This window comes from Rhinichthys klamathensis, unplaced genomic scaffold (genome assembly GCF_029890125.1).
Source record: "Rhinichthys klamathensis goyatoka isolate OS25496 unplaced genomic scaffold, OSU_Roscu_1.1 h1tg000538l_1, whole genome shotgun sequence".
Lineage (NCBI taxonomy): Eukaryota > Metazoa > Chordata > Actinopteri > Cypriniformes > Leuciscidae > Rhinichthys > Rhinichthys klamathensis.
The window spans coordinates 262,355-286,549 of record NW_026607013.1 but is presented as its reverse complement, the minus strand read 5'-3'; the positions used below and the strand labels follow the sequence as shown (position 1 = coordinate 286,549).

The 24,195-nt window shown below is 45.8% G+C and overlaps 1 long non-coding RNA gene across 2 annotated transcripts; it reads left to right on the top strand.

The window, feature by feature from the left end:
* The first annotated feature begins 21,183 nt into the window (after positions 1–21,183).
* Positions 21,184–23,512, top strand: LOC130073386 (uncharacterized). Of its 2 annotated transcripts, XR_008804339.1 has the most exons (4): positions 21,184–21,241; positions 22,833–22,907; positions 23,021–23,111; positions 23,200–23,512. It is a non-coding gene; the product is annotated as an uncharacterized LOC130073386 (long non-coding RNA). The 2 variants fall into 2 exon arrangements; XR_008804338.1 differs by having other exon boundaries at positions 23,023–23,512.
* The last annotated feature ends 683 nt before the right edge of the window (positions 23,513–24,195 follow it).

The window sequence follows — 24,195 nt, the reverse complement described above, 5'->3', positions numbered from 1 at the left end:
GCCGCCTCTTTGCATGCCATGGCCATCCTGCAAGTTTAACAGGCACGGATGTTCAGGGACATGCACGAGGGGAGGACTGACCCAGGGCTCTTTGATGAGCTGCGTGCCGCCACCGACCTCGCTCTCAGGGCAACGAAGGTGACCACACGCTCCCTGGGCCAGGTGATGTCCACTAATGTGGTCCTCTGGCTGAACCTGGCCGATATGCGAGACGCTGAGCGAACCGGTTTGCTCGACGCTCCCGTATCCCAGGCCGGCCTCTTCAGCAGCGCGGTTGAGGACTTTGCCCAACAGTTCTCAACCGCCCAGAAGCAGACTGAGGCTATTAAACATATTCTGCCCCGCTCGGCCCCAGCATCAGCCTTCATCCGGGCCGCGCCGTGGAGGTGGTCGCAGGAAGGCGCCCAAGCCTGCTCCGGCCCCGCGCCCCGCTAAACGCCAGGCTAAGCGGCGCCCCTGAGACAGGCTGCTCAGAGATGGCGATCAGTTCTTCTCAGGAGAGGGTAGCAGGTCCTCTCCTCCCCCCAATGGAGGGCCGGGGGAGAATATTTTGTTCTCCACTCCCCGCTGCTCACCCCCTGGTGGGCAGCACCCTAATGTGGTTAAGAACTGACATACCCATCTCTGAGCCATCAGAGGTCTCGGATGACAGTGCACGCCGCTCACAAGCCACGCCACTCTCATCCCCCTCTGTCGCCAGACCTCTGGCAGAGCAGGCCCCAGTGGAACGCTGGTCCTTCCCTGGCCTCCTCTGTCAGGACGCGGTCAATGACTGTGTCCCCACGCCGGAACGCTATGCCTCCCCTGTCCGGGCCAGTCATTCCGCCTCGCTGCCTCACCGGTGGTACATCTGTGGTTTGCATGACCCCGCTGGTACAGTCCTTGGGAGCTTGGTTAGAGCTTCCCAACCTGTCCCGCTGGGTTGCGAGAACCATCAGGCTTGGCTACGCGATTCAGTTCACGCAATCTTCTCCTTGTTTCCGCGGAGTCCGTTACACTATGGTCGGTGGCAATGCCCCTGTCATGCGTACGGAGGTTGCTACCTTACTGGCGAAAGGTGCGATCAAGATTGTCCCTCCAGCCGAAATGAGGTCCGGCTTCTACAGCCCCTACTTCATTATTCCCAAAAAAAAATGGTGGGTTACGACCAATCCTAGACCTGCGCGTCTTGAACCGTTCCCTTCACAGGCTTCCGTTCAAGATGCTCACGGCCAAACGCATTTTCCAGTGTGTGCGGTCGCAGGATTGGTTTGCAGCGATCGACCTGAAGGACGCCTACTTTCAGGTCTCCATTCTTCCTCGTCACAGACCATTTCTACGGTTTGCTTTCGAGGGGCGGGCATACCAGTACGCGGTCCTCCCAATCGGGCTAGCCCTGTCTCCTTGCGTCTTCACGAAGGTCGTCGAGGCAGCCCTTGTTCCGCTAGGGCAACACGGGGTTCGCATCCTGAACTATCTCGACGACTGGCTGATCCTAGCTCACTCTCGAGACCAGGTTTGCGAACACAGAGACCTTGTGCTCCGGCACCTAGCCCGTCTGGGCCTTCGGGTCAACTGAGAGAAGAGCAAACTTTGCCCTGTGCAGAGGATTTCTTTTCTCGGTATGGAAATCGACTCGGTTGCCATGTGCGCGCAGCTTACAAGACAATTCGAGGGCAAGAGTGCGGTTCCACTGAAGTTATTTCAGAGGCTCCTGGGGCATATGGCATCCGCAGCCGCAGTAACACCGCTCGGACTGCTTCATATGAGACCGCTTCAGCACTGGCTTCGCGATCAAGTCCCGAGGTGGGCATGGCATCAAGGCATGTTACGAGTACCAGTTACTTCGACCTGCCGTCAGACCTTCACCCCCGTGGTCGAATCTCACTTTTCTACGGGCCGGAGTTCCCTTAGATCGAGTTTCCAGGCATGTTGTTGTCTCAACAGATGCCTCTGCCACGGGCTGGGGCACCATGTGCAATGGACATGCTGCCGCGGGCTCCTGGACAGGACCCCAGCGCCTTTGGCATGTCAATTGCCACGAATTGCTGGCAGTACGCCTTGCTCTGCACCGCTTTCTGGCGCTGCTCAAGAACCAACACGTACTAGTCTGCTCAGATAATACCGTGACAGTAGAGTACATTAACCGACAAGGTGGTCTACGCTCCTGCCGTATGTCGCAACTCGCCCGCCACCTCCTCCTATGGAGTCAGAAGCATCTGAGGTCGCTTCGAGCCATTTATATTCCGGGAACCCAGTCGGTTCAGCTGATTTGGGATCAGTTCGGGGACGCACAGGTAGACCTGTTTGCCTCCCACGACTCGTCCCATTGCGACCTGTTTTACTCCCTGACCGAGGGCACGCTCGGCACGGACGCACTGGCACACAGCTGGCTGCGGGGCCTCCGCAAGTATGCGTTTCCCCCAGTGAGCCTTCTTGCACAGACTCTGTGCAAGATCAGGGAGGACGAGGAGCAGGTCATATTGGTTGCACCTCATTGGCCCACCCGGACCTGGTTCTCCGAACTTGTACTCCTCGCGACAGCACCTCCCTCGCCAATTCCTCTGAGGAAGGACCTTCTTTCTCAGAGACGGGGCACCCTATGGAACCCTCGTCCCAATCTTTGGAACCTCCACGTGTGGCTCCTGGATGCGACGAGGCAGGTTTGAGTACCCTACCACCAGCGGTGGTGGCTAGCATCACTTCAGCTAGAGCATTGTCCACGAGACATGCCTATGCGTTGAAGTGGAACCTCTCCGTCAACTGGTGCTCTATTCACGAGAAGACCCCAGGAAATGCTCGATCAGTGTCGTGCTTTCCTTCCTGCCAGATGGGTGTGCCTCCACCCTGAATGTGTATGTTGCCGCTATCGCAGCACATCACAACGCAGTCGAATGTAAGTCCCTAGGAAAGCACGACCTGATCATCAGGTTCCTGAGAGGAACGAGGAGACTGAATCCTCCTTGCCCTCCTCTCGTTCCCTCTTGGGACCTCTCAGTGGTTTTAACTGCCCTACAGAGTGCTCCCTTTGAGCCTCTGCAATCAGTGGAGCTTAATTTCCTGTCAATTAAGACAGCACTCCTGGTTGCATAGGCCTCCATTAAGAGGGTAGGGGACCTGCACGCATTTTCCGTTGACGTCGTGCCTGGAATTCGGGCCGGCCTATTCTCACATGATCCTGAGACCCCGGCCTGGATATGTGGCCAAGGTTGCCACCACTCCCTTTCGAGATCAGGTGTTGAACCTGCAAGCACTGCCCCTGGAGGAGGCAGACCCAGCCTTGGCACTGCTCTGTCCAGTGGTTCCCTCCATGCTTACATAGACAGAACTCAGTATTTCAGGACCTCAGACCAGCTCTTTGTCTGTCATGGTGGAAAGCTGAAGGGAAAGGCTCTCTCCAAGCAAAGGCTGTCTCACTGGATTGTGGACGCCATTGCTTTGGCATACCAGCAGCAAGGTCGACCGTGCTCCCTTGGTGTGAAGGCTTACTCCACCCGGAGTGTGGCTTCCTCTTGGGCTCTAGCGCATGGCGCTAACAGACATCTGCAGAGCTGCAGGCTGGGCGACACCCAACACATTTGCGAGATTCTACAATCTCCGAGTGGAGCCAGTATCCTCTCGTGTACTCGCTTCAACTAGCCGGTAACTGGATCTGCTCAGGTGTTTTCGCTTGCTCGCCATTCCACTCGTCGGATATTTCCTCAGGTGAGTTTCCCCGAGAGGCCCTGAGTTCCTCCAGCACTGTTGACGTCAACGTCTATGCCTGCGGAAGCTTTCGCGTTGGCTAGGTGCCTCCATGTGCATGGTTCCTCCCTGGTGACCCCCACATGTGTATTTCCAGTGTACCTTGGTATTCCTGTGTTAAGTAGGAGTCCTTCGTTCGTGCTAGTCTCGCGACAGGGAGCTCAGACTTATGCAGGGCACTGGAAGACAGCCGAGTGGCGTGATTAGACTGGGAACCCCATTCGTCATCACGACATAACTCGTAGTGACTACGAAAGGGAACGTCTCTGTTCCCTATTCAGGGAACTAGGGTTACATCCGTAACCGAGACGTTCCCTTTCGTAGTCACTACGTCTCTACGTTACGTCTCCCTGCCACTTCCGCTGTACCGCGGGAATTGCCTGAGTTCAGTCTCGGCTCCTCAGCGAAGAAACATATCTGCATGTTGCCAGCATCCTTCCTTTTATACCCACGAGGTGGGGCGGAGTTATGCTATCCAAATTCTGCAGACCCATGGCATTTTCGTGCCATTGGCTCGTTTTATATTTCTCAAAGTTGATAGGCTTTCCTAGCGAAACCCCATTCGTCGTCACGACGTAACATTTTCTCTGCCAGTTCTAGCTTTGTATTTGTTTCATTTTGATTTTTCAGGGTTTTTTTATTTTATTCTAGTTAAGTTCCAGTCTTAATTTTTGCTCTAGTTATCCCAAGCCTTAATTTTAGTTTCTGTCTTATTGAATTGATTGCTAACTATCTTATTGCTTTTCTCTCTAGTTCCCTGCCAGGTTGCAGTCTTGTTTTATTTATTTTTGTTTGCAAGTTCCAGTTATTTTTAGACTTTTTTTATTTTTATTTTATTTATTTTGTCTCCAGTTATTTAGTTTCTTGTAAAACTATTCTTGAGCATCCGTCACGGGTGGTTGCAGGAAGGCAGACGAAGATGAAAACACTTCCAATATGAAGTTTAATGAGGGTAACACAAATAATACTTAGACAGGCAACACACTAAATGTAACAGACCAAACAGACAATGAATGTGAGGGATCAACTTATATAGCAAACACAAACAAGGATAATTACTAGAACACAGCTGAAACCAATGAACTAATAATGACGGTAACTATCCCTTACGAAAAAGAAGTTTATTCAAGTGTGCTATTAGTATACTTCTTTTAAACTAAAAAAATAAGAAAGTATACTTTCAGTCTACTTTTTGTGTACTTCTCAGAAATATACTTCAAATTGCACTTAAGTATACTTGACTTATACTGACAGAAAAGTCTAAGTATATTTGGCCTATACTTGTTGATGGAGATATTGTAACCGTTTCCCAAGTCCAAATAACCACACTCCGGAGGAGCCGACACCAAAGACACCAATCAGGCGAGAGAACAGGTAATATAAAAACTCTTCCTTTTTATTTATTAGTTATTAGGAATTAGTTAATAGCACTTAAAACAGCCACAGAAGGACTCCGGGTTTCTTTACTTTACTCCAGAATGTCCCAGCTCGTAGAATAGCAGCAGATTCTCCTTCAGAAGGATGGTTCCCAGGATCTTTCAGTTTATAAAACAACAGCAGATTGAACAGCAGTAGGCAGACTCACTTCAGAAGAATGGTTCACAGGATCTTTCAGTTCCTCAGAACGACAGCAGGTGGAACACAGCAGTCAGCGGACTCACTTCAGAAGAATGGTTCACAAGATCTCAGTTCACAGAACGACAGCAGGTGGAACACAGCAGTCAGCAGACTCTCTTCCAGAAGTATGGTTCACAGGATTTCAGAAGAATGGTTCACAGGATCTTTCAGTTCACAGAACGACAGCAGATGGAACACAATCGTGAGTATGAAATCCAACCGCTACTAACCGGCTCTTCCTTCTCTCAGGGCAGACGGAGAGGGCGCGGCAGTCTCCAGGACAAGAATCCTCAGACCAGGTGAGGTGGCTGGGCTTTTACTGTTCTTTTGGAATGAATGATCACAAAGTAACATCCCATAAACTCAATTACGGCTCTTCTCACCAGCACACCAGGCCGAGCTTCTCCTTTCTCCAATGTAGCATCAGGTGGTTGGGAACCTAAACACAACTTTACAATCGACAGATCAGATTAAATTCTTGATGTCCCACTGGTTAGGCTTCCCCGAACAAAGATTATAGAGTGATGGTAATGATTGGGTCTCCCACACTCGTGCATGCATCAATACTATAACTCTTTACACGTGCTCACTTCACACTTTCAGACACTGCAATGTCACATCACCTCTCGTGAACAGGCCTTCACTCCATTTTTGCAGGGTCAGACAATCCACAGATGGCTTTTCACACGGGGGTATCAGGTTTCAAGAGCGATCCTATAAAGCCCAGTTCCTTCCTTGGTCTACTGAGGCTCACAACGAGAGAAACAACACACACTGCCAGCCAGCGCAAGTCAGTATTCATGTTCTTGGTAAATCTTCACAACATCACCCTTTAGTACGTTGATGAAAAGTGTACTTAACTTCTCTCCTTGATAACAGCATGGATCTTCAGCGCTGCCTTTAATCACTCTGTTCTCTCAGTTCCATATGCCAGTCACTCACCCATCTTCAATGTGTAAACATCCCCACACTTGTATTCGCTGTGGTTGCTGCTTTCTGCTGTCCACTGACAAGAACGCCAAGGGGAACCCAACGTAAAAACACAATCACCAAGAACCCACACTCCTATGTCTTCAAACTTCTCCTTATATATGCCTCTTCCCGCATGTGCTCACCGATAACAGCCTAATTAGTGTCCACAGCTGGCGCTCGTCAACGCCGGCGGCCATGACATGTCTCCGGAACCGGCCCGGTGTTACACCAGGAAGTCGCTCCCCCGTGTAACAATTTCCGGTTTTAAGGTTCCTATTTGTCTCACCCGGTGACACCCTCCCTCACCAATCCTTTCTAGTCCCGAGAACGGGGGCCCCTGAGAGAACATTCCCTGTACCTCGCAGGAGGCACTCCCTGGGTCCCTCGTTGCAAACGTCTCAACGGCACAACCGGTTCCTCTCTCCTTGGCTCAGCAGCGGGGACTCTAGGGACCATAGCCCAACCCATCCAAGGTGGTGCGGGGGCCACTGGGGCTGGCGGGGCCTCGACCACTTGTCTCGGGTAGTTGGAACACTGGCGAAGCAAGTTACGGTGCAAGGTCCTCATAGGCCCGGCTCTTCCCTCCGGACGAACGGCATAAACGGGCTGATCAGTGCTCTGTCGTCGCTCCACCACATATGGTAAGGTCTCCCACCGGTCGCTAAGCTTCCCCTTCATTTGGCGCCGATTATCGCGCACCAGCACCCGCTCCCCAGGCAGCAAGGGGGCCTCTCGAGCGGTTCGATCGTACAGGCGTTTGTTCTTCTTAGCAGCTGTATCAAGATGTTCAGAGACCCTCTCGTAAGCAGCGTGAAGCTGTCGATGGTGTCGGTGTACCCACTCCGTAGTGGTGGCGGGCTCTCCGGTTGCAGCAGTTCCCAGTAGCAGATCCGTAGGCAAACGTACGTGCCTTCCAAACATCAGGTAAGTGGGGGCATATCCCGTGGTGCTGTGGACGCTATTATTGTAAGCCTGTACCAAGGCAGGGAGACTATCCGTCCACTGATTCTGATGGTCCGTATCCAAGGTCCCCAACAAACTCAACAACGTCTGGTTAAAGCGCTCGCACCCACCATTTCCCTGCAGATGGTATGGAGTGGTGTGGGTCTTCCTACACCCGTACAGTTGACACAGCTCCTGGATCACACGGGACTCGAAGTTCGGCCCTTGATCCGAATGGAGGGTTTCGGAGCACCCAAAGGGCTGGAACACGGTTCTCCAAAGGGCATTCGCTGTCGTGGTGGCCGTCTGATCCAGAGTCGGAGTAGCCCAGGCATACTTCGTAAACAGATCCGTCACCACCAGGATATTTTGATACCAATCCATCGGGCGACTCAAGGTCAGAAAGTCCATAGCCACCATATGCAACGGGGCCCGGGGTCGTACCGGAACTAAGGGGGCCCTCACTTCTCTCCTGGCTTTAAACAACGTACAGCGGGGGCATTCCTGCACATACCTCCCCACAGACTCTTCCATTTTGCCCCAATAGAAGTGCCTACGCAACAAGGACACTGTTCTCTCCCTCCCTTGATGCCCCAGCAGGTCATGGTATGCCTGGAGCAGGGATTGAACTTGGGCTTCTGGCACCACCACCTGATGTACAGCCTCACGAGTCCTTGGGTCCTGGATAGATCGACAGACCACTCCATCTCGCAGACACAGCCGTCTCCAGTGCCCCAGAAGTTTCCTCACCATCAACATTTGCCCCTGTCGCTCCATGTAATGCACCTTGCTCCAGGTAAGTTCGCAGGGTGGCCAGTCCTTCGTCCTCCCACTGTCGTTCCCTCCAGCGTTGCGGGTCCCATCCCCAACTAGCCGGGACCTCTTCCGACTGCGCTCCAGGCGCCTCTATCACTCCCACCATCAGCCCCCCATCCAGTTCCACCTCTAGATGTTCTCCAGCTCTGGCCACAGGTAATCGGGACAGGACATCGGCGTTGACGTGCTCACGGCCTGGCCGATACTGCAGCTGGTAGTTGAAGTTGGCGAGTTGGGCCACCCACCTCTGCTCTACCGCTCCCAGTTTAGCCGTCTGGAGGTGAACCAGTAGGCTGTTGTCAGTGACCACCAATACTTCAGCTCCCCACAAGTAGTCCTTGAATTTCTCACATAAGGCCCAATTCAGGGCCAACAGCTCGATCTTAAAGGAGCTATAATTTGCATCGTTCCGCTCCGCTGGGTGGAGACTCCGGCTGGCATAGGCAATAACCTTCTCCACACCGTTCTGCCGCTGGGCCAGTACCGCCCCTAGCCCCGTATTACTGGCGTCCGTGTACAGGACAAATGGCTGAGTGAAATCGGCATAGGCCAGAATAGGGGCCTGCAACAGCTCCTGTTTCAGCCTCTGAAAGGCTATTTCAGCCTCTGAAAGGCTATTTCACAGTCTGGACTCCAGACTACCAAAGGCGAACTTTGGCCATGTGGACGATGTGAACCAGCGAGCAGTTGATTTAAGGGCTTAGCAATCCGGGAGAAATCCTTGATGAAGCGCCGATAGTATCCCACAAATCCCAAAAAGGACCTCACGTGCTTCACCGTTTTAGGGGGATCCCAGCCTTGCACAGCAGACACCTTATCTGGGTCTACGGGCACTCCCACAGCACTCACACGATGGCCCAAGAACTTGACCTCCTTCTGAAGGAGCTGGCATTTCCCAGGCTGGAGCTTCAACCCATACTTCTCCATGGCTCGGAATACTTGCTCTAGATGTAACAGGTGGGAGTCAAAGTCAGGTGAGTAGACGATCACGTCGTCTAGATAGACCAGAGTGGAGTCCACCAACTGCCCTCCCAGGCATCGCTGCATCAACCGTTGGAACGTGGCGGGGGCGTTGCAGAGTCCGAAGGGCATCCGATCCCACTCAAATAACCCAAAGGGCGTGGTAAAGGCGGTCTTCTCTTGGTCTCTTCCTTCCACCTGCACCTGCCAGTATCCGCTTGCAAGATCAAGGGTAGAGTACCAGGAGGCGTGTGTTAGGCTAGTGAGGGAGTCTTCAATCCTCGACAGGGGAAAAGCGTCCTTTTTGGTGACCTGATTCAGCTTACGATAGTCTACACAGAATCTTCAAGAGCCGGTTTTCTTGCGCACCAGCACAATCGGGGCTGCCCACGGACTGCAGCTCTCCCGATTGATTCCTCGTTCTAGCATCCCCCGCAACAAGGTACAGATCTCGGAGTACAAGGTTGGAGGGACCGGGCGGTACCGCTCTCGACTAGGCATGGCATCCCCAGTAGGTATCGAGTGCTTCACCACATCCGTGCATCCATAATCCTCGTCGTGCGTGGAGAAGACGTGCTGCCACTTGGCCAGAAAATGCTGAAGCTGGTACGCTTGTTCTTCTCCTAAGCCCTCGCCTTGCAGTGATTCACCCTGAAGATGAGCCGGCATACTCCTCCCAAAAGGACCAGACCGAGGTTCTCCCGACGTCAGGGCTACTTCGACCACTGTTGCGCTTACTTGACAGAAGCGGACCTCCTGCCCCTCTCTCACCTGGTGAGGACTCACCGCCGTAATACGAGCCAACCGTTGGTGACGGAACAGATGTACTGGATACGTGCTCACATTCCTCACTCGTACCGAGACTCGGCCTCGACATGCCACCGCTAACCCTCGAGCCACCTCTACACTCTGGCACTCCCAATGGGGCTCCACAAGGACCCAATCTTCTGGACCATAAGTCCGAGCGGGGAGACGAACCCAGACTACCGCCTCGCTTCGGGCCGGAACGGAGATAGCATACCGACATGCCACTCGGCCAGCGTCCTCTCGATCTTGTTGGAAACTTGCGGCCTGTACTCTCCGACAATCCGTAACAACACGTTCCCAGTCTTGCTGCTCGGCCAAAGAAGTGGTACGAAGGGGCCCGGCTCAAAACAATTCCTCCCAACACTCCATCAGTACGTTCATCCCCAGCAAGGCTCGATGCGCCCCCCCAGGCAAGAGTCTCGGACAACTACTACTCTCTTCTGTGGTATCACAGTCCTATGGATCTCAAAGTCGGTCACTTGGTACCCGATATACGGGATGTTCAGGCCATTTGCTCCCCGTAGTGTGAGCCAGGGGACTTATGGGTAAGTGATGGGTATTAAACAGTTCTTTAGACAGACTTTCAGCAAATAAGGTGACCTGGGATCCGGTGTCTACCAGGCACCGGACATTAACACCATTCACCTTTATCTCTACAAGCGGACAATGGCCCACCAGACTGTCTCTTGGGGGGGAATTTACAGAAGGGTCTATCCAGGGGGTCCCGACCACTTGACCCACAGTGGCCGGTCGTCCTAAAAAACCCCTTGCGAGCTGCGACGAGAGCCGCACTGACGGCTATAGTGTCCAGGTTCTCCACAGTTATTACAGAGCGGGCGCCCCTGCCCGTCCCACTGGAACTTGGGGCCAGTTGGTTGACCGGCACGTCTTCCCGGATCCCTTCCTCCATCGGAATAGGAGCGTTCTCGAGGCAAGGTCGGAGGCTCTGGCCGTCCACGGCGAAGTTCCCCCAACAGGGTCTTTGATAACTCTGCCATCTCTTCACGAACATCCTTCATTAACTCCGTACGCAAGGCTTGTTTCCAATCCGACGGTTCAGGAGGTACAGGAATGTTGACTCCACTCGCAGCCATGCACACAAGGGGGATCCACTGCTTCGGCGTGATCCCGCTCCAGGGCTAAGGCTTCTTGGCGAAGCTCTTCGAAGGTCAAGGCCGCATCTCGCCGGAGCTGTAATCGTAAACTCTGCCGTATAGGGCCTTCTCGTAACCCCAACAAGAATTGATCTCTCAACAGGGTCTCTTCTTCTCCCAGACCATGGTCTTCTCGGTTCTTTAATCTAGAATACTGCTCTCGTAGACGCAGGGTGAACGCCCGCAGAGTTTGTCTAGGCCCCTGCTTGCAGTTGAAGAATTGCGCCTGTAGCACCGCCACCGGAGTGGAATCACCGTACTACCCAGTCAAGAATTCAAAGATGGCTCGTGTGGTGGCTCGGACAGCCTCAGGTGCAGCTCGGACCTCTCTCTTCTGGGCCTCACTTAACCCCTGTAGTCCAGCCAAATACTCCACTTGTGCTCTCCAGTCAATCAAGTTCAATTCAGATCCAAGCCCACCATACCTCTGGGCCCACGGAGCTCCCATAAACATTGGTACCATCGGATGCCGGACGACTGGCAAGTCTTCATCCGCCATCATGGATCCTTGGCCGCTCAACTCCGAGTGGTAACCCTGCCGACTACGCCACTTTGATGTAACCGTTTCCCAAGGCCAAGGGTTAATAACCACACTCCGGAGGAGCCGACACCAAAGACACCAATCAGGCGAGACAACGGGTAATATAAAAACTCTTCCTTTTTATTTATTAGTTAATAGCACTTAAAACAGCCACGGAAGGACTCCGGGTTTCTTTACTTCACTCCAGAATGTCCCAGCTCGTAGAATAGCAGCAGATTCTCCTTCAGAAGGATGGTTCCCAGGATCTTTCAGTTTATAGAACAACAGCAGATTGAACACAGCAGTAGGCAGACTCACTTCAGAAGAATAGTTCACAGGATCTTTCAGTTCCTCAGAACGACAGCAGATAGAACACAGCAGTCAGCGGACTCACTTCAGAAGAATGGTTCACAGGATCTTTCAGTCCATAGGGCAGCAGCAGATTGAACACAGCAGTCAGCAGACTCACTTCAGAAGAATGGTTCACAGGATTTCAGAAGAATGATTCACAGGATCCCTCAATTCACAGAACGGCAGCAGATAGAACACAGCAGTCAGCAGACTCACTTCAGAAGAATGATTCACAGGATCTCTCAATTTCCAGAACGACAGCAGATAGAACACAGCAGTCAGCAGACTCGCTTCAGAAGAATGGTTCACAGGATTTCAGAAGAATGGTTCACAAGACCTTTCAGTTCATAGAACAGCAGATTGAACACAGCAGTCAGCAGACTCACTTCAGAAGAATGGTTCACAGGATCTCTCAATTCCCAGAACGACAGCAGATAGAACACAGCAGTCAGCAGACTCACTTCAGAAGAATGGTTCACAGGATCTGTCAGTTCATCAGAACGACACCAGATAGAACACAGCAGTCAGCGGACTCACTTCAGAAGAATGGTTCACAAGATCTCTCAGTTCACAGAACGACAGCAGGTGGAACACAGCAGTCAGCAGACTCTTCTCCAGAAGTATGGTTCACAGGATTTCAGAAGAATGGTTCACAGGATCTTTCAGTTCACAGAACGACAGCAGATGGAACACAATCGTGAGTATGAAATCCAACCGCTACTAACCGGCTCTTCCTTCTCTCAGGGCAGACGGAGAGGGCGCGGCAGTCTCCAGGACAAGAATCCTCAGACCAGGTGAGGTGGCTGGGCTTTTCCTGTTCTTTTGGAATGAATGATCACAAAGTAACATCCCATAAACTCAATTACGGCTCTTCTCACCAGCACACCAGGCCGAGCTTCTCCTTTCTCCAATGTAGCATCAGGTGGTTGGGAACCTGGACACAACTTTACAATCGACAGATCAGATTAAATTCTTGATGTCCCACTGGTTAGGCTTCCCCGAACAAAGATTATAGAGTGATGGTAATGATTGGGTCTCCCACACTCGTGCATGCATCAATACTATAACTCTTTACACGTGCTCACTTCACACTTTCAGACACTGCAATGTCACATCACCTCTCGTGAACAACAGGCCTTCACTCCATCTTTGCAGGGTCAGACAATCCACAGATGGCTTTTCACACGGGGGTATCAGGTTTCAAGAGCGATCCTATAAAGCCCAGTTCCTTCCTTGGTCTACTGAGGCTCACAACGAGAGAAATACACACTGCCAGCCAGCGCAAGTCAGTATTCAGAATGTTCTTGGTAAATCTTCACAGCATCACCCTTTAGTACGTTGATGAAAAATGTACTTAACTTCTCTCCTTGATAACAGCATGGATCTTCAGCGCTGCCCTTAATCACTCTGTTCTCTCAGTTCCATATGCCAGTCACTCACCCATCTTCAATGTGTAAACATCCACACTTGTATTCGCTGCGGTTGCTGCTTTCTGCTGTCCACTGACAAGAACGCCAAGGGGAACCCAACGTAAAAACACAAGCACCAAGAACCCACGCTCCTATGTCTTCAAACTTCTCCTTATATATGCCTCTTCCTGCATGTGCTCACCGATAACGGCCTAATTAGTGTCCACAGCTGGCGCTCGTCAACGCCGGCGGCCATGACATGTCACCGGAACCGGCCCGGTGTTACACCGGAAGTCGCTCCCCCGTGCAACAATTTCCGGTTTTAAGGTTCCTATTTGTCTCACCCGGTGACACCATACTTAAAAGTATAATTAAGTATTCTAAGTATTCTTGGCTTGTACTTGTGTTTACTATGTTGATTGAGTAGCTTATTAAATACTTTTTTTAAAAACCATACACACTGTCTTATACACTAACATGTTCAAGTTTATATAACAAGCTTTCGGGTAGAATAGCTCATAGAGTAAATAAAATAAGCATGGAACTGAACCTGATCTTGTACACGATAATAATTACCCTTACGAACAATAAGTGTTCTATTAGTAAACTTCTTTTCAACTAAAAATAAGAAAGCATACTTTCAGTCTACATTTTATATACTTCTCAAAAATATACTTAAAATTACACTTAAGTGTACTTGACTTATACTGAGAGAAAATTCCAAATATATTTGTCCTGTACTTGTACTCAATCTTTTGATCGAGATATACTTAAAAGTATAATTAAGTATTCAAAGTATACTTGGCTTGTTCTTGTGTTAACTCTTTTGATCGAGTAGCCTATTAAATATACTTTTTTACATAGTTTTTCATATACAGTCTTATGAAACTTACATTGTTTGAAAATATTGATTAAAATATTGATATAAAACAGATATGTTTCTAATTCTGCGTATCTGAATTTTTATGTAGGCTAGTCCACTGGTAGTGTACAGGAATTTACTTTAATTCTACTTTACTCTTTCCCCACCATTGACTGAATTTTCCAGCTATATTCCATGTTTTCACTGTTATACGGTAGGGGGCGCTATGACACTTCTAGTGCAGAATCTCCGGATTAAAAACACAGGAGAAGAAGAAGCTGAAACAAGTGAAAGAAGATTGCTCACGCAAATGTAAAATAACGTGATCATCAAACATTAAACAGTGTGTAAATCAAAACTGCTTAATGTTAACAAATGAAATGAAGCGTAACCCATGAAGAGAAAACGAATGTGAAGCTTTGGGGCTGTTGAACTCGATCTACTCCATCTGTGTTTTGATCATCGTTCTGAATCTGATCAAGGTGTAGGCTGCATTCGAAACCGTATACTTCCATACTATATAGTATGGGAAAAAGAGTAGGCGAGCGAAAAGTATGTACGAATCATAAAAGAGTAGGCGAGAATTACCTGGGTGACGTACTAATGCTCGCGAGATTCGGACGGACGTATACTAATAGTGCGTTCGAATATGCCTACTTTCCTACTATATAGTAGGCGAAAACAGTACGTGAAAGAAGCAGTACGTTCGAAACATCAGTATTCATAAAAGAGTAGGCGAGAAGTTCCCAAATGGCTTACTGCTTCTGCCAAAGCCCGTCTACGGAAAGCCTTGGCACTTCCTATTAGCCCCGTTGTATCATCTTGGTTGCAGTTACATTAGAATTCCACTGGAGGTGATCGCGGGCGAGTGCAGAATGAATGGGAGTCTATGGGGCTAGACGGCTAAATGTATCTCTTTCTCCTGCTTGTCGTTGAATCAACATAGATTTTATTGTTGATTCCACAAGTTCAATATAGATTATAGACCAAAAGTCGAATAAATGAGTACTTATGTCCTTTCAATTTCTTACAGGTTAGGCCGTTGTTGGCCGGAACACGCTAGCATTCTGCTATTATGTGACGTCATCACGTTTTTGAACGGATTTTTAGAACAGATAAGTGAACTTAAAAATGCAGTTTTCAGCTGAGTGTATTATCTTAGTCCCCCCTTTTGAATGCAACTTTCAGATTACTTGACAAAAAAAAAAAAAAAAAAAAAAAAAAGTGGATTTCTGGGGGTGAAACCCCATAGACTCCCATTCATTCTGCACTCGCCCGCGAGCACCCCCGCATGGACAGAGACGTGTTACTGCAGCCAGTTCAGAACTCGGAAGTAACCAGAGAGTGAGATGGGTCTGTCTGCGGTCTGCAAGAGAGGGGCGTAACTTGAAGTCGGGCGTAACTTGAAGTTGGGCGTAACTTGAAGTTGTCCAAATCACACCGAACCACGCGATATGTCAGAACGAGATGTTGTTGGCAAGATGCACTGATAGATCAGTGGTAAGATGGCAGTTCGTTTAGAGACAACGGTAAGAATATTTTCCACAGATAACCGTTTAAAATGAAATGTGTCAGTCATTTTCATACACATTTTGTAACACATTTTGGTATTGTTTCTAGAGTTGATAATCTATTAAAACTTATCTGTCCTCGTTTAAAGTTAAGTAAGCAATAGTTTTTTTACGGTCTAATAAGTTAATGTTGCCTTGTCGTAATGAGTTCCTTGTTAAAACATGTTTTAACGTTGCATGAACACCCTCCCATTTCGAACTTGAATTTAATGAGCTCGTAATTACGATTTCAGAAGTTATAAATATCCAATTTCTGATAGCACGTGAAGGCATGCCTTCATGGATCACTGGCGGGCAATAAGAAAAAAATAAGAAGCTAGCTAGCCCAATGAATCACTAAATTCGTCGGAACGTTGCCTTTCATCAGTTCAAACAACCAACTGATATTATTTCCTTAACGTACAGCTAACGCTAAACTAATTTTATTCTACATTTTAGTTCGACACGGGATTTTTGAGTGCTCAACCATGGATACTCTTCTATCCCAGGAGGCCACGCGAGAGCATACGTCATTATCAAACATCACGCCGGGGGCATCACGCCGGGGGTGATCAGCGACGCCGGGGGTTTTCAAATGTGAGTAAACACGGTTCCTTATGTGTTAAACTACTATAGAGTAGACGTTTTAACTGTTGATGGTGTAAAGTAGTTAGACAGTATAGTATAGTTGTGATTTTGCTGTAAAAACATGTTTTGTATAGCTAGCTAACAGGGGAGTTTTAAGCACACGTAACGTCTCTAAAGTGGATTTACATAACATCTTAAACACGCTTATTTAAAATGTCTATTTACATCTGAAAGGAAAATATTGTAAGTATTGACATATTGCAGATGAGCACATCACAACATGAAAAAGACATCTGAGTGATGTATGTGTGCACTGTTAAAAATTGCTGTAAAAATACAGCCAATTTCCAACAGTAAAATACTGTTATTTCAATAAACAGTTTTATCCTGTAAATGTACAGTCTATGTTTCATAAATTAATTGCTTGCTGTAAATTTACAGCATTTATGTGTAAACCAATTTGTTCCTGGAAAAAACAGTCTTGGACTGTAAAAAATAGCACGTGTGGGCGGGGCATCTTCAACGCGGTCTCTTTTCGAACAGAAAGCAGTCAAAGAACAAAATGGTTTCGCAACACTCCTGCTGTCTTAAAGAAGGCCACTGTTCAAGGTAAGTTTATTTCTTTGCTGTTATTCTATTATGTTGCTCCAGAGTACCTGTAAAATCGCCTTTTTCATGGGGTATTTTTTTTAACTGCTTACTGAGCGCGAATCGCGTTTTGAAGACAGAGCTCGACGGTTGAGACATTTCGCCTAGCTGCTAATGAATGCTCTCTGAGCTCCGATTACTAACGTAAATCTATGCGATTATTACTGCGAATTCTTTGCTTGGCTAAAGTTGTTACCATTTAGAAATTAGTTGGGCTTTCTTTTGTAGTAGCCTAACCCTTAACTCGATTTATATGAATTTGTGATTCAGTAACGGTGCGAATCATACCAGATGCATCAATTCGCATAATATCATGCACATAAGATGGAGAACAATTACAAAACAACTCGAAATATCCAGATCCAATGTTGTAATTAAAATGTAGTGGTCAATTTTAGTTTCCATGCAAATAATATTAAAATTCCCAAAGCAAATTAGATGTTTTTTTTATTTAGTGATGCAAGTACCTGCGTTTTTGCAATATTATCTGCCTGCAGTCCCGGAGGCTGCATTTTCAGGACCCCACTTCTAGGACCGCATTTCTAGGACCCTAGTTTTTTTGTGACAGCGCCACCTACCGAGTCGGAGAACCGCAGTCCCAGGAACGCATTTCCAGGACCCTAGTTTGGAGGAACGAAAAAAGTGCCACCAAGGCAGTATCTCCACCCAGTTTTAACTACATTAGAGTTTTTTAAAAAGTTTTATTACACCCAAATACTACTTTCTTTATTGCAATTAAACCAGGTTCCTAGGAATGTTGAGAAATTGGGTCTAAGTAGCATACTATAATATAACTCAAGTAAAATAAACAAGGAATCATGTTATAGCCTTTTCAGTCACTCGATGGACCACATTTTCAAGTACAGAGGGAAGACAAGGATGACTCAGGGGGTAGATTTAAGATTGTGTATTTTACAAAATAATATATAACACTTGAACTTGAACACACAAAATCTTTTATAAAATAATATATAACAACTGAAATTGAACACACAAAATATTTTACAAAATAATATGTAACAACTGAACTTGAACACACACAAAAACAAATTTGATCATGACGTGAACCACTTCAATGGATGGACAAACACATGGACAACATCATCACTGACTCCTAAGAGAGAGAAAGAGAAGTGAATTAAATAAGGAACATTTAGTTGAACATGTTCTACTCTCTAATTTTAAATTTCATATTTAAAAGATCTTAGTTACCACAGAGTAATGATAATGATAAAAATAATGATATCAATCTTCATACCAATTACTGTTCATAATACAATTATTGCATACTGTTCAAAGATTTGTAAAAAAAAAATGATTTTGATGTTGTGGGAACAAAGGTTCTAGAAACACTCATGTCAATAAAGCCCATCTGAACTGAGAAAAAAATAATAGAGAGAGATGCAAGAAATCTGAATAGAAATAACATTATTGACACGACTTTTCCTGACCATATATAAGTAGGCCTATACAGTAAATGACACAATCTAACACGTGGGATTTTAACAGTCAATTATTATAATGGCCTCTCTGATATGTCTGACTATTAAAATGTCATATGTCTCAACCAACTTTATAAAACCATGTCAAAATGAAGAGACGTACACATAACATGTATTGTGGGTAACGTTAACAGGCTTACTGTGAGCACGTGACAGTGAAAACATTACGATTATTTTAACTGAATTAAAATGGAAAAACAATGAGTAATTAACAAGCTTTCAGAACGAACATGGTTTATTGTGCTGTAAGTAAGTCAACACAGGCTTAGCCTATCATGCAACAGCTCCGTTAAATGAACCGTAGTATTTCATTTTCCAGCATTAGAGGCTAATATATGATGGCTATGCATTCAAGACTGTTTAGCAAATCACCAGCACGTTGGCAACGTTAACTTTCCAATGAAATGCATCACAATTGTTTTTAAAGTTAAACAAATAAAAATTGATTCGCATTTGATACTCACACTCTGAATGTCATCCATTTTCGCTGGTCCTCTAATTCGGTAGGTGGCGTTGTCACTAAAAACCTAGGGTCCTAGAAATGCGGTCCTAGAAGTGGGGTCCTGAAAATGCAGCCTCCGGGACTGCAGGCAGATGCTACTCCGTTTTTGTGAGATTCACATGTAAGTTAGGCCTAATGTTATAGTATTAAGTCAAAGAGGTTGTGTTTGAAAGACGAGGCAGAGACGGATATTCTTTGTGGCGCGAAACACGTTTTTGCAGACAGACAGTTATCAACAGCTGAGGCATTTCACTATTCAATGTTCTCCGCACTCTGACGTCGATTTTCTTTGCTTGGTTTAAAGATTTCGAAATAATTATTTTCTTCTTTTTTCCTAGGAATCCTTCACTTGATGTAAATGTTTTACTGAGACAGTTTGCCCTAATATTTGGTGAGTTTCACGCCATGTAAAACTTACTTGCAAACTTTGTGCACAATCATGGAGTAACGTTACCATTTTTGCATTTGATATTCCAGAAGTAACACAGAAGCAAGGATGACCGACACATGAGCTTCACAATTCTCTGTCAGGTCACCATGTCCCTGGTGAACACTCTTATGGCAGTAGATCGTAAGTAATGATTTATAGTTCATTTAGTATTTATTTTATTTTTGTTTTTCTTACACAAAAATAAAATGAGTTAAAACGATAAATATTTTTATTACACACCTCTATCGTTTGGCTTCAGATTTAGAAGACATTGATTCATCCACGGTGGTCTTGTGAATTAATGTTACAACAATCGTGGTGTTGTTTTTTAAGTGACAAAAGAATTAAGATTAGTTAAGTACATTAACATGATCATTTTATGTTTCTTTTAAAAGTGTTTGCAGAGTATGTGATCACTTTTTGCAGAGTATGTAATCACTTTTTGCAATGTGCTTTATTTTAGCACTAAGATTTTCTTGATTTTCTTTACTCTCAGACCTGGATTTCCTCTCAGACCAGATCTGTCAAAAGCTGATGTGGGACGTATTGGCTGTTTTTTGCCTCTTCCTACATTTCTTCACCCATTGGTTCTCGTGATTATGTCCTCTCAGATCTGGACTTCCTCTCAGGCCAGATCATTCAAAAGCAGGTTTGGGATATTTTGGCAGTGTGTTTTTTTTTTTTTTTTTTTCTCTATCAAGGATTTTTCATCCATTGGTTCTCAAGGTTTTCCTCTCAGACCCAGACTTAATCTCTGGCCTGGTTGCTGATGTGACATTTTGGCTGGTTTTAGTGTTTTGTTTGTTCGGGTTTTTTTGGGGTTTTTTTTGCCTCTTTGTAAGGTTTCTGTGTTTGCCTACTGGTTCCTCTCATGAATTTTAAAATGTATTTTCTGTGACTTTTTTTCCTTAAATACTGTTAATGTATTGTTAAAACCTGTTACTTATTTTAAATAAATGGCAAACAATGTACTAACACATAATCTATTTTGTCTTTATTTTTTCCATTGAGTAAAAAGTCTGTTTGGAATGTCTGTATACATTATGCTACATATAGGGATGTTAATAGATATCAGACAATAGAGTAAATAAAAAACAGTATTTATATTCTAACTTTATGGTGCCAGTACTTTGTGAAATTACAGCACAGCCTTAAAATTAAAAACTGTAAAATTACGGTAAAGGGCTGGAACCACAGCTGCCAGTACTTTACTGTGAAATTACAGCATTGTTGAAACCGTAAAATTACGGTAAAGGGCTGGAACCACAGCTGCCAGTACTTTACTGTAAAATTACAGCATTGTTGAAACCGTAAAATTACGGTAAAGGGCTGGAACCACAGCTGCCAGTACTTTACTGTAAAATTACAGCATTGTTGAAACCGTAAAATTACGGTAAAGGGCTGGAACCACAGCTGCCAGTTCTTTACTGTAAATATACGGGTGAATTTTTTACAGTGTGGCATTATTATAGGATAACGTTAATTCACTGTTGTCAACACTGTTGACATTAGACACATGTGCTGTAAATAAGGTAAATAAACAAATCTATAAAGTAACTAAACATGTTTTTATTCAGACTGGTGTGAGCACTGAGGATGAGGAGCCCAGAGCTGAATCCTGGAAACGGTGCCATGGATGAGACGCTCCATCTCTCCATCTGCCCTTATCGCCTCAGATTGTGAAGCGCAGCGCAGCAACAAGCTCCGTCACGAAGGCACGGTCACCTCTGGTGAATTCATCAGAGTAAAGCCGCAGAATGGGAACCGCTGTTGTTGAGATGGCAGTAGATGTGGTATCCGATGGATACTATTCTATCCCAGGAGGCCAAGGGAGAGCATACGTCATAATCGAACATCGCGGAGATCAGCGACGCGGGGGTTTTCAAATGTGAGTAAACAGGTTCCTTGTGTTTAAATTAGGGATGGGCATTTTTCTAAAATATTGCATTCGAATATTCTGGCTCATAAAAATCGAATATTCGAATATTCGTTTATTTAAATGACGTTTAACGAAAAAGACGTTATTTTTTAAGTTTAATTTTTTTTTACGTTTTTGTCACCATTTCTGAACACGCTTACAATTAGGCAATATACACAACAAGCTTACAATATATGTTAAAGTTTTCTTTTAGTTGAAAACATTCAACAGCTATGTGTAAACAAAAAATATAAAAAACAAAAGCATTAATAAAAGCATATTGCGCCAGATATCGTACAGAACGCACACACACACTCGAGTCAGCATATGATTATCGTATATTGTTTCACGTTTATATTGAGAAAAATGATATCCACATGCAGGGGCGCCGCCAGCAATTTATGCTCGAGTGAGAAAAGGCGCTTCGCTGACAGACGCTTCAGAGACACAAAGATAACGGTGTTCTAAGTTTCTAACAGCACTTTGCGTTTTCTGTTCTTAAACCGGTCTCCCTCAACGAAACTTAAAGGAAGTATATGTCTCAAAATCATTTTGCTATAAGATAAGTTATCATTTCGGATCACGCGGGGTCCAGCTGCGCTTACCTGCAGTCGTGAATGCAGTGATGGACAGCTGTCTTGCCTCATTCGACTGTTTGGATTTCATGTGATTTCTCATTGTGGTGATGATATTATAACTCAGATTAATTAATTAATTTGATCAAAAGTAATTCCATTTAGTAAGATCATTTTCAAGTAATTCCAAACTTCGCGAGGCAGACGACAACATTATGTGATCAAATACACACAACTTGTTAACACACTCCACAGCGCCACCCTGTGCATTTAATTATAATTGCGAGTTAGTGCTTGGGATTTATCATGGATTCACTGCATTTACGGCCAGCAAAGCAACGTAGTAAAATTCGAATAGTATTTTATTTTTCGAATAATAATTACAGATCGAATATTCGAAAATTCGAATATTCGTGCACATCCCTAGTTTAAATCGTATGTGTTAAACTACTAAAGAGTAAACGTTTTAACTGTTGAAGGTGTAAAGGAGTTAGACAGTATAGTGTAGTTGTGATTTTGTTGTAAAAACATGTTTTATTATGTATAGCTAACAGGGGAGCTCCAGTAAGCACACGTAACGTTAGGCCTACGTCTCTAAAGTGGATTTACATAACCATATACATCTTAAACACGCTTATTTAAAATGTCTATTTACATCTGAAAGGAAAATATTGTATAAGTATTGCAGATGAGCACATCACAACATGAATAAGACATCTGAGCGATGAATGTGTGCTATTATAGATAATTCACTGTTGTCACTGTTTACATTAGACAAATGTGCTGTAAATAAGGCAAATAAACAAATCTATAAAGTAACTAAACGTGTTATATATTTTATTTGTCCCTTATTACTGTTGATAAATTGAGGAACATTTAAGTTGGATAAAAAGTGAGTTAACACATCAGCTACAACCTCAGCATGTAAATGTAGCGTTGAGCACATAAATCACAGAGGTAATGTGAATCTTGTCTGTATGTTACAGGGACAGAAGAACACGCGTGTGTTTATCCGATGGAGGGAGGCTCATGATGCTGAATGCTGTCATCAAAGGCTTTGAGTGAGTATACTACAGAAATGGATAACAAAATCTATTAAATCTTAAATTGTAGTTTATTTGAATTATTGTAATTTCTTGATTTCTGATTCTTGATTTCTGTGCATTTGCTGCAGAGCTTTTGTGGTGGAGTAGGACCTGCAAGGAAAGATGATGGCAGCATTTGTTGGGAAAAAAAGGTTGTAGGGATTTTACTCAAATATAAAGGTCATTTTTGTTATTTTTAATACATAAATCAAGTGACATTGTGCTGTTAGAATGACTGCTTTTGTATAATGTTTGTGCATTTTTGTAGGATCTGAAGTCTGCAGACTGGTGTGAGCACTGAGGATGAAGAGCACAGAGCTGAATCCTGGAAGTGGTGCCATGGATGAGACCCTCCATCACTCCATCTGCCCTTACGAGACCCTCCCATCACTCCATCTGCCCTTATTGCCTCAGATTGTGCAGCGCAGCACAGCAACAAGCTCCGGCACGGTCACCTCTGGTGAATTTATCAGAATAAAGCCGCAGAATGGGAACCGCTGAGTTGAGATAGCAGTAGGATTTGGGGTTCAGCGCCTGAAAATACATGCTTGTAGTTTGAATAAAGCTTTGTTTCATGTGTTGTTGTCATAATGTGGGTCTTGTGTCCTGTCATGTTTAGTGGTTCCCTGTCTTGTCATTAGTTTTCCCAGGTGTTTCCCATTTACCACGCCCCCTTGTTATCCTATCTAGCTCGTGTGTCTCTGATTATTTAAGCCCTGTGTTTCTGCCCTGTCTTTGTGAGTTGTTATATGTTTCAGGATTAACGTGAGTGTTGGTCGTTCCTGTTCCAAGTTCCGAGTCCCTGTTTAAGTGTATAGTTTGTTTAAATAAAGCGTGTAAACTGCGTTTGGATCCAGCCTCCTATCTGCCTTCACCGCATCACGTTACAGAACAACTCACCGCAAAATGGATCCAGCAGTCGCTCCAGCAGTCTCTCCCACAGTTGTCAGCAACCAGGCCCTCAGAAGTTTCCTTGCCTCGATATTCCAGGAAGGCCAGTCCATCGAGAGGTACGTGAGGGATTTTATGTCGTGCTGTCGTCTGGGGGCTTTAGACGACCTCGAGCTCATGGACTTGTTTTGGAGCGGGTTGGACGAGGACGTTGCCCAGTTAATGCCGGATGACTGTACCAGCTGGACCCTGGAGGGGTATGTCAACCTGGCCCTCTTCAGGAGCGGTTCATCATTTACTGTGGGGGTGGAGGAGAAGAAGCGGCGAGAGCCTGCAATTCACGTCTGCCCAGCCGAGACCGCGCTCCTCAAGC